We start from the raw sequence: 15,796 nt of genomic DNA, 5'->3' as shown, positions 1-15,796 counted from the left end.
CGTCACGCGGAAGACCAGAGACGGAACTAACTGTGAGTATTTGAGTTTCCTGGGGAATCGTGTCGGCGGACACCCCAGTAGTGGTAATTACTTACCGGACCGTAATGCTCTATCAATGTTGTTATTGACTTCCCCCCCTCAGAGCGATACTACCGAAAGGGTTTGTGTACATAAGTGGGTTTTTCAGCAGCTCTCCTACTTCGACGACGTGTTTGGAAGATGAGCTACTCAACTCGTCGTACAGGAAAAGCCCAAGCGAACAGCCATCAGCCAAGCAGGTGACGGGACCTGACTGCAGGGTCCGTTTGGACCCGGACTACCATAAGTAGCTACGAGCAGGGTTGCCAGGTCCTACAAAAAGATCCCGCATAAAGTCAGTGTAAAACCCGCCCTTCAGAAGCCTAAACTAGCCCAAAGCATATGTCTGCAGGGTTGCCAGCTTTTCAAGATCACTTGAATTAAATACTGTTAATTTACTTGACGTACTTGTTACAGCTTTCTAACAAATCGGACAAATGCAGACCTCGAAGGCAATTGTGTCAGCTTGTACTGCATCATTTTGACTCTCAGTACAGCCACGAGCTTGGAGACCAGTGGGATTCTGTAAGGTGAGTGTGTTTGTACTAGGATCCTAATCTTTCGTTCTGGTCCAATAGGACTTCCTTGAGAAATAGAAAATATCACACCTATCAAGTAGCTTAACTGAACTGAAGCTTAACCTGCGGTCGCACTGTAAACATTTTTCAGGAGTGTCCTACTGAATCCAGGCTGCTGGCAGTATGCTGCCCTGCTGAACTGCTTCAGCGACCTTGCAGGCGTCCGGTCGCACTTCCGCTCGCTGGGCTTCCACAGTCTCCTCCGTGGCCCCCCGCAGTGTCTCGTCCCCGAAGGCACGACGTGTATTGACCTCTGCAATATGGTGTAACAAATCTCAGGATGTATTGCATTCAGAACAGGGCAAAAGCCAAGAGGATTGTGGTCTGCTTTAGTGTTATTTATTGATTGTTTGACTGACAGTGGGTTCTAAATCACTTGTGCTTTGTCTCAGCAACTTACTCTCTTTCTGTGTAATGGATATGGTCACTGTTGTGGCCATAGAGCAGGGGTGGGCAATTAATTTTTACAAGGGGCCACATGAGAAACCTGAATTGTGTCAGAGGGCCAGACAAACAATAATGACGTCATCACAGTGGCTCCGACCACCTCACGCAAACTTCCGCGAACGGCGGAGGCATTTATACTTACCGCGTCACATTCTGTGCAGTGTTCTCCGAAACGATGTGTGTTGGTATAAAGAAACACCCCTCAAAAACAGGGGAAGGAACATTTACCTGACCAATTTTAATGTTGCTTTTTGTTTCAGATTTGAAAAGTGCTGGAATTTAGGCTAAATACTTGAAAATGTTTGAAATTGTAACTACTTTGTTTCACAACAAATAGCCATCTGAATGAACAGTTTTCTTGTATTACATTAACAAATACGAGCCTCTTGTAATTCCAGGATGAAACATGAGAGAACGTGAAGACGTTAAGATTGGGCATTTTGAAAATAAACAACAATTAAATAATGTGATAAAAAAGCGAATTATTTCGGATCATTTCGAATATATGTATAAATATTTAACTTAATTAAGTTTAACGTGCTGGGAAATATTGAAATGGACCTTGAAAGTGACGTATATTCCACCTTGTAAAGGTGTATGAAGCCTGCAAACATGACGTTGTTCATTGCGCTGAAGCGCGGCGCGCGTGCGCGAAGTTACAAAATTCGAGAGGTGCACGACCTCATGAATTGACAGCGCGCGAGGCCACTGTAATTACTTCATTTTCGCCGCGCGGACCCTCGCAGTGTCAAGTATAAACCAGGCTTAAACCTAGCTTTAAAGCACTTCTACGGCACTTTCAAGGTCCATTTCAATATTTCCCAGCTGACTCAGGTTCTTTCTAAGCTCGGTTTCTGGAACGGAAAACCTAAGCTTTCGTTAACTCTGAGTTTACTTACCCGCTTTCTGGAATACCCCCCTGTTCAGTCAGCTATTTGTTGTGAATCGATTAAATTAAAATTTGTCACGTAAATTTTCCGCCGTTTGCGGAGGTTCGCGCGAGGTGCAACGTTCACTCCCGAAAGTTTAAATTCAGCCTTAACTTGTCGCTGATCACCTACAGTGTTCTCGCACAGCTCACACACACACGCAGGTACGTCCACACGGAATTAACACAAACGTAGCGCTTTCAAAATAAAAGCGTCACAGTTGTATTGCACGCACGACATAGATATTTGTTTCATTTATGATTGGCCTCTCGCGGGCCTGACAGGGACGCGCAACGGGCCGGATGTGGCCCGCAGGCCGTGGTTTGCCCAGGTCTGCCATAGAGGCTTGGAAGGCTCTGCGTATGGTGCCGTGTGTCATGGTGTCATTATGCCCCGCCTCCTCAGGACGATTGCGTTGTAACGACGTGGATGAAAGCAGGTACAAGTGGTTGCTGAAGACGCTGCAGTCGTACATCCCTCCTGCAGTCATGGATACGGTCACCGTGACGAACGCAGACGGCAGGTCCGTCGGCAGCATAGAGCCACAGGCGTACGACAAGGTATGACCAAACGCTACAGATAAACATCTACCTTGAGCTGAAGCACGTGGGCATGAAGGCATTTCTGTGAGACTCACATATAGGACGACAACAGCAACAGACTAGGTAGACATTTCTTCTCATCCGTACTGTTCTGTGCACGGAGCTCACCCATGTGAACCGGTTCATTTCACATGAAATCAACTTTAATCGAGCTTGTTGATGATCCTTTGATCTAGCTGGAGCTATCGAGCGACCCTGCCTTGTCTTAGCTGACTGCATGGCACCCAGACTGCACTGAGGTCTTTAGCTTCGTATCTGTGGCCATTTGGCCATTAAGTGGAGAGTCAAGATTCCCCTTTACTGCTGCTCCCTCCACATACAGGCATATTTTGTCATTTACCTAAATAGGGACTTGGGAAATCCATTAACGTGGGCTGCAGAGCCAAACCGCTCTTTTTTTTCCCCCAGCATGCATCACTCTTCCTGGCTTTTTGAAAGGATGCTAAGCTTGTGCGGTGTGTACGGTTTTTCCCCCTCCGCACAGCGACTCACTGACTTAGTTCTTTTGAAGCTGAGGCGGCGTGTGTGAAAGCCGCTCGCCCTCACTCAAATCCCCCCCTCCCTCCACCGAACACGACCTGGGAGGCTGCCAGGCGCCTTCCAGGCAGGCTGTGCCAGTCAGGCGGCGTGTGGAGATGTGCGTTCTGCTGACTTAATGTTTTACCCTAATAGCCGTGTGAGGAGTGAGCGGACAGTGTAGGTGGGCTGATGTAAAAAAATATATATAATTGGTTGTATACGAAATAATAATGCTGAGCTGAGATAGAGAAACTATATAAAGCAGGGGTCACCAAATGGCGGACCGCGGTCCGGATCTGGACCCGAACGCCGTCCTGTCCGGACCCAATCACATTCCTGATTAACTGGATACGGACCTAAATGCCAAAAATATTTTTTAATTTTTACAGGAGACTAAATTTGAAACCGGAGCATTTATTTCAGGGCTACTGAAAAAATACTCTGTGACGTGTGTAATACAGTTCAAAACGTAATTTATATCATTTGCCAGCTATCTTGGCTAACTAGCATGTCTTTCTTGAATTATGTTAGCTCATCTGACTTCTGTAGGTTAATTTAAATGCAAAACTGTTAAGGATAAATAATCAGATGTTTTTAAACATGACCTAGGATTGTAAAACCTGTAAAGCTGCTTTGTGACAACATGTGTTGTGAAAAGTGCTATACAAATATATTTGATTTGATTTGATCCTAGTACCCCCCTGCTCCCTGAAGTCACAACTGCAGCCATAGCAACCAGAGAACGCTGCGTAAACAGCGGCCAAAGCGTCTTGGTGGGATTCTAATGTTAGCTAGCTACCGCTACCTTTAATGATCATGGATCGGCGAAGTTTAATACGAATATATTTATTTCTAGATTCGTTTTACTAGTTATGTTCAAAACAAATGTAACTAATACTGCTATGAGGTTAAAAGTTTAGTTTGATAATGGCTGAGTGTTTTAAAATGAGAACACACTTACCTTCACTAACTGGCTAGCTGGTCTAGCTAGTAGCGCGGGCAGTTTGTGGATTACTAACAAGTTAACCAGTGTCGCAAAATCAAATCAAATATATTTAAATTCCGTTTCTTGTTTGAGGTCGATGTTAATATTGTATTTAGTTGCCTGGTTATTAAGACAGCGTGAGTGATCGTGTTTTGGGGGGGTATAAGCAGCCTAACGGGACACAGACTGTGATCACAGTGTCGTTCCCTTCACCTAATCTTGGATAGACACACGGCCATTTAGGCTTTCCTGTTGAAAGCTCTACACATTTGCAAAAGCGAGTCTAGCAGATCAATTGCTGTTAGTCTCCAGTTAGAGAGTATCACAGTTCTCCTTGGGTCATGGTCACAATAAGGCATGGGTTAAAGTTCTCCGTCACTACGACGGATTTCCATCATTTGGTTTTTTTGGAGGAAAATTCGTCAAATCATAATACACACACACACACACACACACACACACACACACGCTGTCTGTTTTGAGGAAATATGATCCTCTCACTGGATCATCAGCGCTGGATGGATGACGGCGGTGTCGTTTGATTGACTTGTGGGTCATTCCGCCTTCAGATTTTGGGACATTACATAGAGAAGTTTCCTCCCTCCTTATACTTTCTCGAGTATAAGTTTCCTCCCTCCTTATACTTATAATGACACCATTTCAGATCATTCCTTACTGATATATGAAATAGCTTGATACGATTTACATCAGATGCGCCATATAAAAACCACACGGACCATCACATCTGACACCATAAGCAACATTTATAAACATACTACCAGAGCTACCGAGCACTATGCCACTGCAGCCCAATGAATTAGAACAGGCAACACAACAGTTTTATTCCACACTCAGCAATACCTTAGACAGTGTAGCTCCAGTTAAAACAAAATTAATTAGGGAGAAAAAGCTTGCACCATGGTATGACGACCACACTCGTCTTCTAAAACAGGCAGCTCGAGCAGCGGAGCGCAAATGGAGATCCACCTCACTAGAAGTGTTTAGAATCGCATAGAAAGACGCCGTAGTCAAATATAAACATGCCCTAATAAAAGCTAGAGCCGCATACTATTCGACACTAATAGAAAACAACAAGAATAACCCTAGATTTCTCTTCGCGACGGTATCTAAACTAACAAGAAATATCAACGACACTAGTTCTAACACAGCACTTACACACACTAGCGATGAATTTTTAAACTTTTTCAATAATAAAATAGATAATATCCGACTACAGAGTCATAATACATCACAGCCTAACCTCCAATCCAACCCCAGTAGTATAGGTATTAGTAACTACGCATCCGAAAATATTACTGAGCTAAATGGCTTCGATCCTATATCGCAAAAGAGCTCACAACACTAATTAATTGGTCTAAGCCTACATCATGTATATTCGACCCAGTTCCAACCCGTCAAAACAATAAAATGCACCGTAATTAGACCCTTGATTAAAAAACAGAATCTCGATCCGCAGATTCTAGCCAATTATAGACCAATTTCTAATCACCCATTTATCTCTAAAAATTCTAGAAAAAGCAGTTTACAATCAGTTAAACCATTATCTCCAATCAAATAGTATCCATGAAAAGTTCCAATCAGGATTTAGACCGAACCACAGCACTGAAACAGCTTTACTCAGGGTAGTGAATGATTTACTAATATCGTCCGATAATGGGCTCATCTCGTTCCTTATACTGTTAGATCTTAGCGCAGCTTTTGATACTGTAGACCACAACATTTTGCTGGATCGACTAGAAAACACGGTAGGTATTAAAGGAGTTGTACTCTCCTGGTTTAGATCATATCTGACCGACCACTTCCAATGTGTTAATAATAAAACATCTATCTGTGCAGGTTAAATATGGTGTCCCACAAGGGACAGTCCTAGGACCACTTCTATTTACACTTTACATGTTACCGAGATTATGCATAAGCACGACATCAGTTTCCACTCCTACGCAGACGACACCCAACTATATTTATCAGCTAAACCCGATGATTTAGGTGTAAACATTGAGATAAAACATTGGATGGCGTGTAACTTTCTAGCACTAAATCCAGATAAAACAGAGCTAATAATAGTTGGGTCTAGGGCAGCGAGAGACAAGATACGTAATGTAGCATTGAATCATTCCTTTACTATAACCCCCAGCGCAGAGGTAAAGAACTTAGGTGTCACAATAGACCCAGATCTCTCATTCGATTCACACATTAATAATATAACTAGAGTAGCATTCTTTCACTTACACAACATTGCTTAAATTAGAAACATATTAAATACTAGTGATGCAGAAAATCTAATCCATGCATTCACATCCTCGCCTATATTATTGCAATAGTCTTCTAGCTGGATGTTCTGGTAAATCGATAAACAAACTCCAGCTGGTTCAGAACGCAGCAGCACGAGTTTTAACGAAAACTACAAAATTTGTTCACATTAGTCCTGTACTATTCATTACATTGGCTGCCAGTTAGATTCCGTATTGACTATAAAATACTTTTATTAACATATAAAACACTGCATGGCTTAGCTCCAGAGTATCTTAGTGAACTTATTGATCATTACAACCCAGCACGTTCACTTTGTTCACAGGACGCAGGGTTATTAACTGTTCCTAGGATCAAAAAGATCACAGCAGGTGGAGGGGCCTTTTCTTTTAAAGCTCCACAACTGTGGAATAATCTTCCTGCCTTTATTCGGGATTCAGACACAGTCTCAATGTTTAAAACTCAACTAAAGACTTATCTGTTTAGTTTGGCCTTTGAATAATCTGTTACATATTTACCACATCACATATCTATCTTCTCCGAGGTTCACCTGGGGAGTAGCACTGCAGTTGGAGCCTACAATACCAGTGTCATCGCTCCAACATGGAATGAAAAGCTGGCGTTCATCACAAGACATTGACAATATCAACACCCAGAACTTTTATTCTAGTTACCTTATACTTAGCCAGATTGTGTGATTTGTTTGTAACTTGTGTATTCGTCTGTATAATTTGTTTTTGTGTGTGTTAACGGGCCGCCCAATGGAGGATGGGTTCCCTTTTGAGTCTTGGTCCTCCCAAGGTTTCTTCCTATTCCCCACCATCTAGGGAGTTTTTCCTTGCCACTGTCGCCTTTGGCTTGCTCATTAGGGATTTGGACCCATAGTATTGTTAACCTTGTAAATCCTGTAAAGCGCTTTGTGACAACATGTATTGTGAAAAGCACTATACAAATATATATGATTTGATTCTCTCTTCTCTCCTTACACAGGCTGTTTAGATAAATATATTTTATAAATGTGTTTATTGTGTAGAATTAGGCAAAAGAGGCCTTGACCCAACTACACCACATTGTCAGTAATTGCTGGCATTGTCTTTTGCTAGGAAAGATTTTCAGTCAAATGAAAATTTCTTGCTTTAACCCATGCTCTACTCGAAAAACGTCAAATGTCTAATCTAAATTGTCGGCGAGTATCTATGTATTTGATAGCGGCGTAACATCTGTACGCAGCTCTCTGGATACAAGAGTACGCATTTCAGTGCATAGTCTTGCGTAAGATTTCATACGCATGGGGATTAAGACCGGGTTGTGTACACTGATAAAAAAGAAACCCAAACTAAACTTAAACTAATTAGTTCAATAAAACACAATTTGGAATGAATAACTGTCTCCTGCTGGTGTCCAGTGTGGGTCCCTGTCTGTACTTGGCAGAGGTGGGACCAAGTCAGTGTTTTGCAAGTCTCAAGTAAGTCCAAGTCTTTATCCTCAAGTCCCGAGTCAAGTCTCAAGCAAAGACAGTCAACTCAAGTCAAGTCTCGAGTCAAGACAGGCAACCGTCAAGTCAAGTCTGTAACGATTCAAGGGCGGGGATGACGCACATGCAGATATTCAAATTATTTATTAGAAGAACAGGAAACTAAACACAGAACAATGAGGGCTACTGAGTGATATGGTAAGTAGACAAGGAAAACATAAACTAGACTAAACGGCTAACAAAACCATAAGGAAACCTAACATGAGCCAGGCAGAAAACTATGAGACACTAAACTGAAACAGAGAGAGCAAACAAGGCGAGGGAGACACATATACAACGCACGTAGAAAAACCCGGGAAGTAACAACGGGGAGGACGGCAACTAAAAGGAAGGAGATACTTACAGGGCAAGGAATAAAATAAACAGCTACACGAGACTACTATGAAGAAACTAGGGATAAGTACAGAGACAGAGAGACTAGCAAACAATACAAACTACGTGGAGCTGGGAGGCTGGGTAACAAGGAGAACTATGACAGTAGATTAACACTAGGAGGGAGGTAGACAACAAGAACATGAACACGAAAGCAGGGAAATACAAAAACCATGAACAGGGAGGTACTCACAAAACCACAATGACCGACATGGGAATGAAACACCACAGGGATTATATACACTGGACAAGACAGAGAAACAAGACTCAGGTGTGCGAGACTAACGAAGAGGGCGTGACGGACAGACGGAGGGACGAATGGGAGCGGGGAGCTAGGCGGGACCAGGGAGGAGGGAGGGGCTGGACGTGACATAGTCCCAAGTCTGAAACTTGGAATTTCAAGTCCTTTCGAGTTTTTTTTTTTTTTTTTACCAATGTTGCAGGTATATTTTAAATGTAAATAATAGACATGTGTTCTTTTTAAAATCTGTATTCTCCTCAAATCTTGATAAAACATGTGCAACTGAAAACACGAAGTATAAAAAAAATTTTTAAATTACATCTCTTTATTGCACAGTTCAATTTTTTTAATTTAGCTGCAAAAATATTCATACTTTAAACTACAATTTTCCAGAAATAAATATTCTGTGAAAAAGTCATAAGTAGAACACCATGTTCAAATAAAAAGTGCTGATATTTTCACAGTACAATACAAAGAACCATAACGGCATTTTTCCCTCTCTTCTCTTATCTGGTTTCTTAGAGAACATGTGTGTCCATGTGTGAGTGACACAAGACAAACAAATACAAGAACTGAACAATTAACAAGAATCTGCAACTTTAGACATTTCAGTAAACTATTCGGCATTGCATTTGCAAAAGACCAAACTGGCCAAAAGTCTGTATGTCATTTGTGCACGATGAGGCCGTAGAATGATGTCCCCATAGCTGAAAACTCGCTCCACTTTTGTCAATATATTTTTTTCTCGACGTAGATGTCTTCAAAATCACAATCCATGCTGAGATAGAACTGGATATTATGATGGTGACAGAGAGAGGCTCTCTTACCTGAGTTCACATACAGAACCCAGGGTTGCCAACCCTCACGCATTGAGCGTGAGACACACGCATTTGACCGTCTTCACACGCTCTCATGCCGAAAAAAAATCTAGTTTATTTACCTCTGATCCATATCTATGATTCAATGAGTTACTAGTTTGCTCTGGCGCCAACCACTGGCGATCGATCGATCGCGATATAATACTTAATTTGTGTCCATTTTACACCCCGCCCGGTAACAATTTACGTTCGCTGCCCCCCCATTTGATTGGTTGTGCTGCAGCTCATGCACACACACACGTACAGAGTGTGGAAAAGCAGAGGAAAGGTCTGCGTCAGAAGGACGGAAATTAATAGGGCGCACTTTATAAATATTAATATGCATTTTTAAATTTAGATTTGGGGTAAAAAAAATCAAGTCTTTGCAAGTAAACAGGTTCAAGTCCAATTCAAGTCCCAAGTTATTGGTGTAAAAGTCCAAGTCAAGTCTAAGTCTCTGAATATTTTTTCAAGTCAAGTCAAAAATCTTAATATTAATGACTCGAGTCTGACTTGAGTCCAAGTTAGGGATGCAAATTATCGATTAATTCATTAATCGTTAGTTGACTGATCTTATCGATCGACTTTCGATTAATCGATAAGCGGCGTTTTTCACCTGAATTTCAGTGTTTCAATAGGGCTTTTAAAAATATCAGCTAAATATACTGCTCAAAAAAATTAAGGGAACACTAAAATAACACATCCTAGATCTCAATTAATAAAAATCTTTGAAATCAGTTAAAAATCTCTCATTTCTACCTGTTGTCTGTTCCATTTGCACAAGAGCAGTTGAAATTGATTCACAATCAGTGTTGCTTCCTATCTGAACACGAAGTGTGGATGACTTGGAGTTACATTGTGTTGTTTTTAAGTGTTCCCTTTATTTTTTTGAGCAGTGTAGTTAAAACACTTTGTTCAAAAAGTATATATTATATTATGATAATTATATTGTATTATATTATATATTGCTCAAGTAATTATGCATGAGGAAATTTTTATGGTATAACAAAATACATTCTTTCATTTTAAAAAAGGAATAAATTAAGGACTGGCTCAGTTCAATTTGAAACATTAGACATTATGATGGTGACAGAGAGAGGTGCTTCCTGCCGACGCTGCTTCCTGCCGACCGACGCTGTTGCGGAGCGAATTTTGAAATTGTTTTCTAAAGTATAATAATCTATTTACGTGCTAATCTTTACCTTTTGCATTCCTAGATAAATTTTACAGGTTTTATTCCGGCCGCTGACCAACTTTCTGCCTTCACAAATCAGCTAGCGTAAGTTTATATATCGGCTAGACACGGTAAGTGTTTTGATTTATTCATGGCTGGTGTTGGTTTGTTCCCGTGTTCGGAGTGTGGTATGTTTAGTCTAGACCCTTTCGCCACTGATAGTAATAGTGATAGTATTTGTGAGAGGTGCCAGTTAGTTACTTCTCTTGTGGCGAAAGTGGAAAGCTTAGAGCGACGCGTCCACTCATTATTGAGGGATAGAGAGACAGGGACAGGGTCAGTAGTAGCTGTGGACGCGCCAGGGAGAACTAGCGCCTCCGCGACTCCGGCGATAGAGCCCTCACAGCGGGGCGAATGGGTGACGTCTCGGCGGCGTAGTCGGAGAGCGAGGGCTGCAGCTACCGCTAACGCCAGCGCTAGCCCACCAGAGCACCACTCACCGGTTCACGTGTCCAACAGGTTTGCCCCGCTCAGTGTTACACCCGCTGAGGAGAGACTCTATAGTCCGACACGTGAAAGTCGCTATTCCTGTAGGGGCTCCAGCGGTTACAGTCAGCTGTTTACCGGGAGCCAGAGCGCCGGACATTAGTGGCAACCTTAGATTGTTAGCCCATAAACGATTCTCTAGGATAGTTATACATGTAGGGGCCAACGATATACGTCTGCGGCAGTCAGAGGTGACTAAAGCCCTATCCGGACGGGATTAGTTTTTCAGGGGGACGTCTGTGAAAAATATTTCACCCTTGTACTCAGTGATAAAACTTTTGCATCCGGACAGCAATTGAAAAAACAGGAGGACCCGTGAGTTTTTGGCTTTCTCGGTCACATGACATCGCCTTGTCACGTGATAGCATGTTTAATAATGTCACACTGCCAAGTCTGATGATTCCTTTTTAACTTTTAACTTTACTACTGTTCAGTTCAGCATTTAAGATCTCCGTTTAAGTTAAGCTATTTTGTTAAACCAATACAGAAAACACATTATAAAAAATCGCTAATGAATGTAAATAGCTAAATAAATCCGTTAAATAAAATAAAATAAATCCATTTAAAAATCCAGTAAATCCATTTTCGCTCGCCGCTGTCTTTACGTGGATCTCCGTGAAAACGCGCGCCCAACGTGTAACTACGGTGCGTGGCAGTGGACATATAGCTGTTTTATTAAACGCGAGGTGATGTCTGCATGTATAAACTCAGACATGTGGATCCGGACGGGACTAAAATTACCAGACGACCACGGAGTACAGCGAAAAACAGTAGGTAATTCCGCCTGTAATTTTCTCTGAGGACGTCTGAGAAAAACACGGACATGCTCGTTCCGGACGGGATTAAAATCACAGAGGACCCCCCGTAAAAGAGAAAATTACCCCAGGACCCCCTGAGAAACTAATCCCGTCCGGATAGGGCTTAAGGCTAATGTTAAAGAGGTGGTTAAATTAGCCCAGACGATGTCCGATGCCGTAATCTGCTCTGGCCCCATCCCAATGCGGCGCGGTGATGAGCAGTACAGCAGGCTCACGTCGCTAAATCGCTGGATGTCCAAGTGGTGTTCAGAAAATCAAGTGGGCTTTATTAATAATTGGGAAGAGTTCGAGGGCAAGCCTGGTCTTTTAGGCAGGGACGGTGTCCACCCCACCCGGGATGGCGCTGCCCTGTTATCTTGCAGCATAGCCCATAGCCTGTTAGCTAGTCGGCAGAGTAGCACTAGGAGCTGCTGACTGTCCAGGGTCGCGACAAGGCCGCAGACTAACGGGCTAAACCTGTCTGCGAGCTGCTTAGAGGCGTCACCAAGTTCCCTTAGGATTGAGACTGTGTCTGTGCCCCGGGTTAAACTAAATCATAAGAAAATAGTCCGCCCGAAGTTTTTAACTAATATTCAGACTTCACATCAAATTATTACAACCTATATGACCGATCTGAAAATTGGATTAATCAATATTCGATCGCTCAACTCAAAAGCAGTTTTTGTAAATGAACTTATAACAGACCAGAAAATTGATATTCTTTGTCTAACTGAAACATGGGTTCAATCTGGTGATTATTTAACTCTGAACGAAGCCACTCCTGTGGGATATAGTTATATACATAGACCTAGACTGTCAGGCAGAGGAGGTGGAATATGTATAATCTATCGTGATTGTTTAGAAATTCATCAGAAATACTTAGATATCTCAAACTCATTTGAGATGCTGTCTATTAATGTAATTAGTCCATCTGAAAATAAAAGTACATTCTCCCTAACTAATGTATACAGACCACCAGGGCCTTACTCAGATTTCTTAAACGATTTCACCGATTTTGCAGCAAATTTAGCAGTATGTAGTGACAAAATAATAATGGTAGGAGACTTTAACATACACTTTGATAATGCGGAGGATCCACTTACAAGGGCTTTTACTTCTATATTGAACTCTGTCGGCATTAAACAAAACGTAGTAGGACCTACACATTATCGAAATCATACCCTAGATCTAATATTAACGCTGGGTATCGACGTAGATAATATAAACATACTCCCGCAAACCGTAGCAATCTCCGATCATTATTTAGTAAAATTCGATTTTCACCTTAACATAAATACCCGCCCGTCTCCTCGGCAGTGTATAAAGCGCTCAATAAATTCATCAACAGCAACACAGTTTATTGAAACCCTCCCTGACTTAACTGCTTTAGCCCACTCGCCATCCGATCCAGGAGAGTTAGATAGTCTAACCGACTACTTAGAGAATACCTGCAGATCAGCTCTAGATATAGTAGCTCCACTAAAATATAAAAAAGCTAGATCCAAAAAGCTCGCCCCATGGTACACCGACCAAACTAGAAACTTAAAACAAATAGCACGTAAATTAGAGCGGAAATGGCGATCCACTAAATTGGAAGTATTCCACTGTGCCTGGAAGGATAGCATTATTGACTACAAACGGGCACTCACTAAAGCACGCTCAGCATACTTAGCCTCACTGATAGAGAAAAATAAAAACAATCCTAGATTTCTTTTTAATACTATTTCTATACTTACAAAAAATCAAGCAGGCACAGAACCTCAGATTCCAGTAAACCTCACTAGTAATGTATTTATAGATTTCTTTGATAATAAAATAGAGAATATTAGACAAAATATAAAACCCTTTATTAGCAATACAACTGGTATGTCATCTGGTTTGGTTGATATTGATTTAAATTACATACCGGGAGAAAAACTTGATGCTTTTCATCCACTCCCAAAATCAGAATTAGAGAAAATAATTTCTTCCTTAAATTGTACTACCTGCACATTAGACTCAGTTCCCTCAAAGTTATTAAAAGAGGTATTACCAGCTGTAACTGAACCTCTTCTAACTATAGTTAACTCATCCATTACAATAGGTCACATGCCCAAATCATGTAAATTAGCAATTATCAAACCTCTGATCAAGAAACCAAATCTTGATCCGACTGTGCTATCTAATTATAGACCCATTTCAAACACATCATTTATATCTAAGATCATAGAAAAAGCTGTTGCCCAGCAATTATGCCTATATCTGCATAGGAATAACACATTTGAAAAGTTCCAATCTGGTTTTAGGCCCCATCACAGTACTGAAACAGCATTAGTTAAAGTAACAAATGATCTCCTCCTTGCATCAGATCAAGGCTATGTATCACTGTTAGTGCTTCTTGATCTTAGTGCAGCTTTCGACACAATTGATCATAGGATCTTGCTAGAAAGGTTAGAACGCTGGGTTGGAGTCTCAGGCACAGCCCTTTCATGGTTTCAGTCTTACTTAACAAATCGCTATCAGTTTGTAGAGCTCAATAATATTTCATCCAAACGTACAATGGTTAAATATGGGGTCCCGCAAGGCTCCATCTTAGGACCACTATTATTTACATTATATATGCTACCATTGGGCACAGTTATAAACAAACATGGTGTCAATTTTCACTGCTATGCGGATGACACTCAACTTTACATATCAGCCAAACCCGATGACAAACTCAGTTTAGGAAAAATTGAGGCCTGTGTAAGAGATATTAAGTGCTGGATGTCTCTAAACTTCCTACAATTAAATGAGGACAAAACAGAAGTTCTCCTTGTGGGCCCTAAGGCCGCAAGACAGAAAATTCCAAATTTAATGCTTAATCTTGCAGACTATCCCATTACACCTGGCACAGTAGCCAAAAACCTAGACGTCATACTCGACTCTGACCTATCATTTGATAAATATATAGATAATACTACTAGGATAGCTTTTCTACATCTCCGCAACATTGCCAAATTAAGAAATGCATTATCACAGGATGATGCAGAAAAATTGGTGCACGCCTTTGTTAGCTCTAGACTAGACTACTGCAATTCACTACTGTCAGGATGTTCAAATAGGAATCTAAATAAACTTCAAGTAGTTCAAAATGCCGCAGCTAGAGTTCTGACCAGAACTAGAAAATTTCAGCATATTAGACCAGTCCTATCAGCCCTGCATTGGCTCCCAGTTAAATTTCGTATTGATTTTAAAATTCTATTATTAGCATATAAAGCACTACACGGGCTTGCTCCTGAATACCTCCAGGAACTTATTTCCTACTATGAACCCCCACGTCAACTAAGATCACAGGGTGCTGGTCTGTTATTAGTTCCACAAATTAACAAGGTAACAGCAGGGGGAAGAGCCTTTTCTTATAAGGCCCCCCAGCTTTGGAATAATCTTCCTAAATGTGTCCGGGACTCTGACACAGTCACAATCTTTAAATCTAGGTTGAAAACCCACTTATTTAGTCTAGCGTTTGATAATTAATATCCCCCTTAGATAAAGGTACAGATCCAGGGGTTCATAGACGAAGGGTTTTATGGTAGACTGGGGTGCTGGTGCTGTCATCCTGTCACTGCTCGTGGTCACTCAAGTTTGTTGACAGTGCAGTGGACGGATGCCATTGTCTCAGAATGCCCCCAAGCCTATGTTACCTTCTGGTTCTGCCTTTTTAGCTAGGCTGTAATAATTTAACTTAGTGCCGGAGTTGCTGCCACACTCCAGAAATGTTTATAATTTTACCTGTCCTGTATATGTCCTCATACAGAGCTAATTTTCCCTGTTTCATTTCTCCACATGGCTGCCCGCCTGCTTGAGGTATAATGAGATGAGGAGAGACAAGCGATCCATCCTGGCCG

At 41.5% G+C, this 15,796-nt stretch overlaps 1 long non-coding RNA gene across 1 annotated transcript; it reads left to right on the top strand.

Annotated features, from left to right (window-relative positions):
- Positions 1–70: 70 nt before the first annotated feature.
- LOC143484350 (uncharacterized) lies at positions 71–7,730 on the top strand. The gene is made up of 4 exons (XR_013122613.1): positions 71–278; positions 496–608; positions 748–2,592; positions 6,954–7,730. It is a non-coding gene; the product is annotated as an uncharacterized LOC143484350 (long non-coding RNA).
- The last annotated feature ends 8,066 nt before the right edge of the window (positions 7,731–15,796 follow it).

The sequence above is a fragment of the Brachyhypopomus gauderio genome, chromosome 20 (assembly GCF_052324685.1).
Source record: "Brachyhypopomus gauderio isolate BG-103 chromosome 20, BGAUD_0.2, whole genome shotgun sequence".
Lineage (NCBI taxonomy): Eukaryota > Metazoa > Chordata > Actinopteri > Gymnotiformes > Hypopomidae > Brachyhypopomus > Brachyhypopomus gauderio.
Note: the sequence above shows the minus strand (reverse complement) of the source record. Positions and strands in the feature narration are given on the sequence as shown.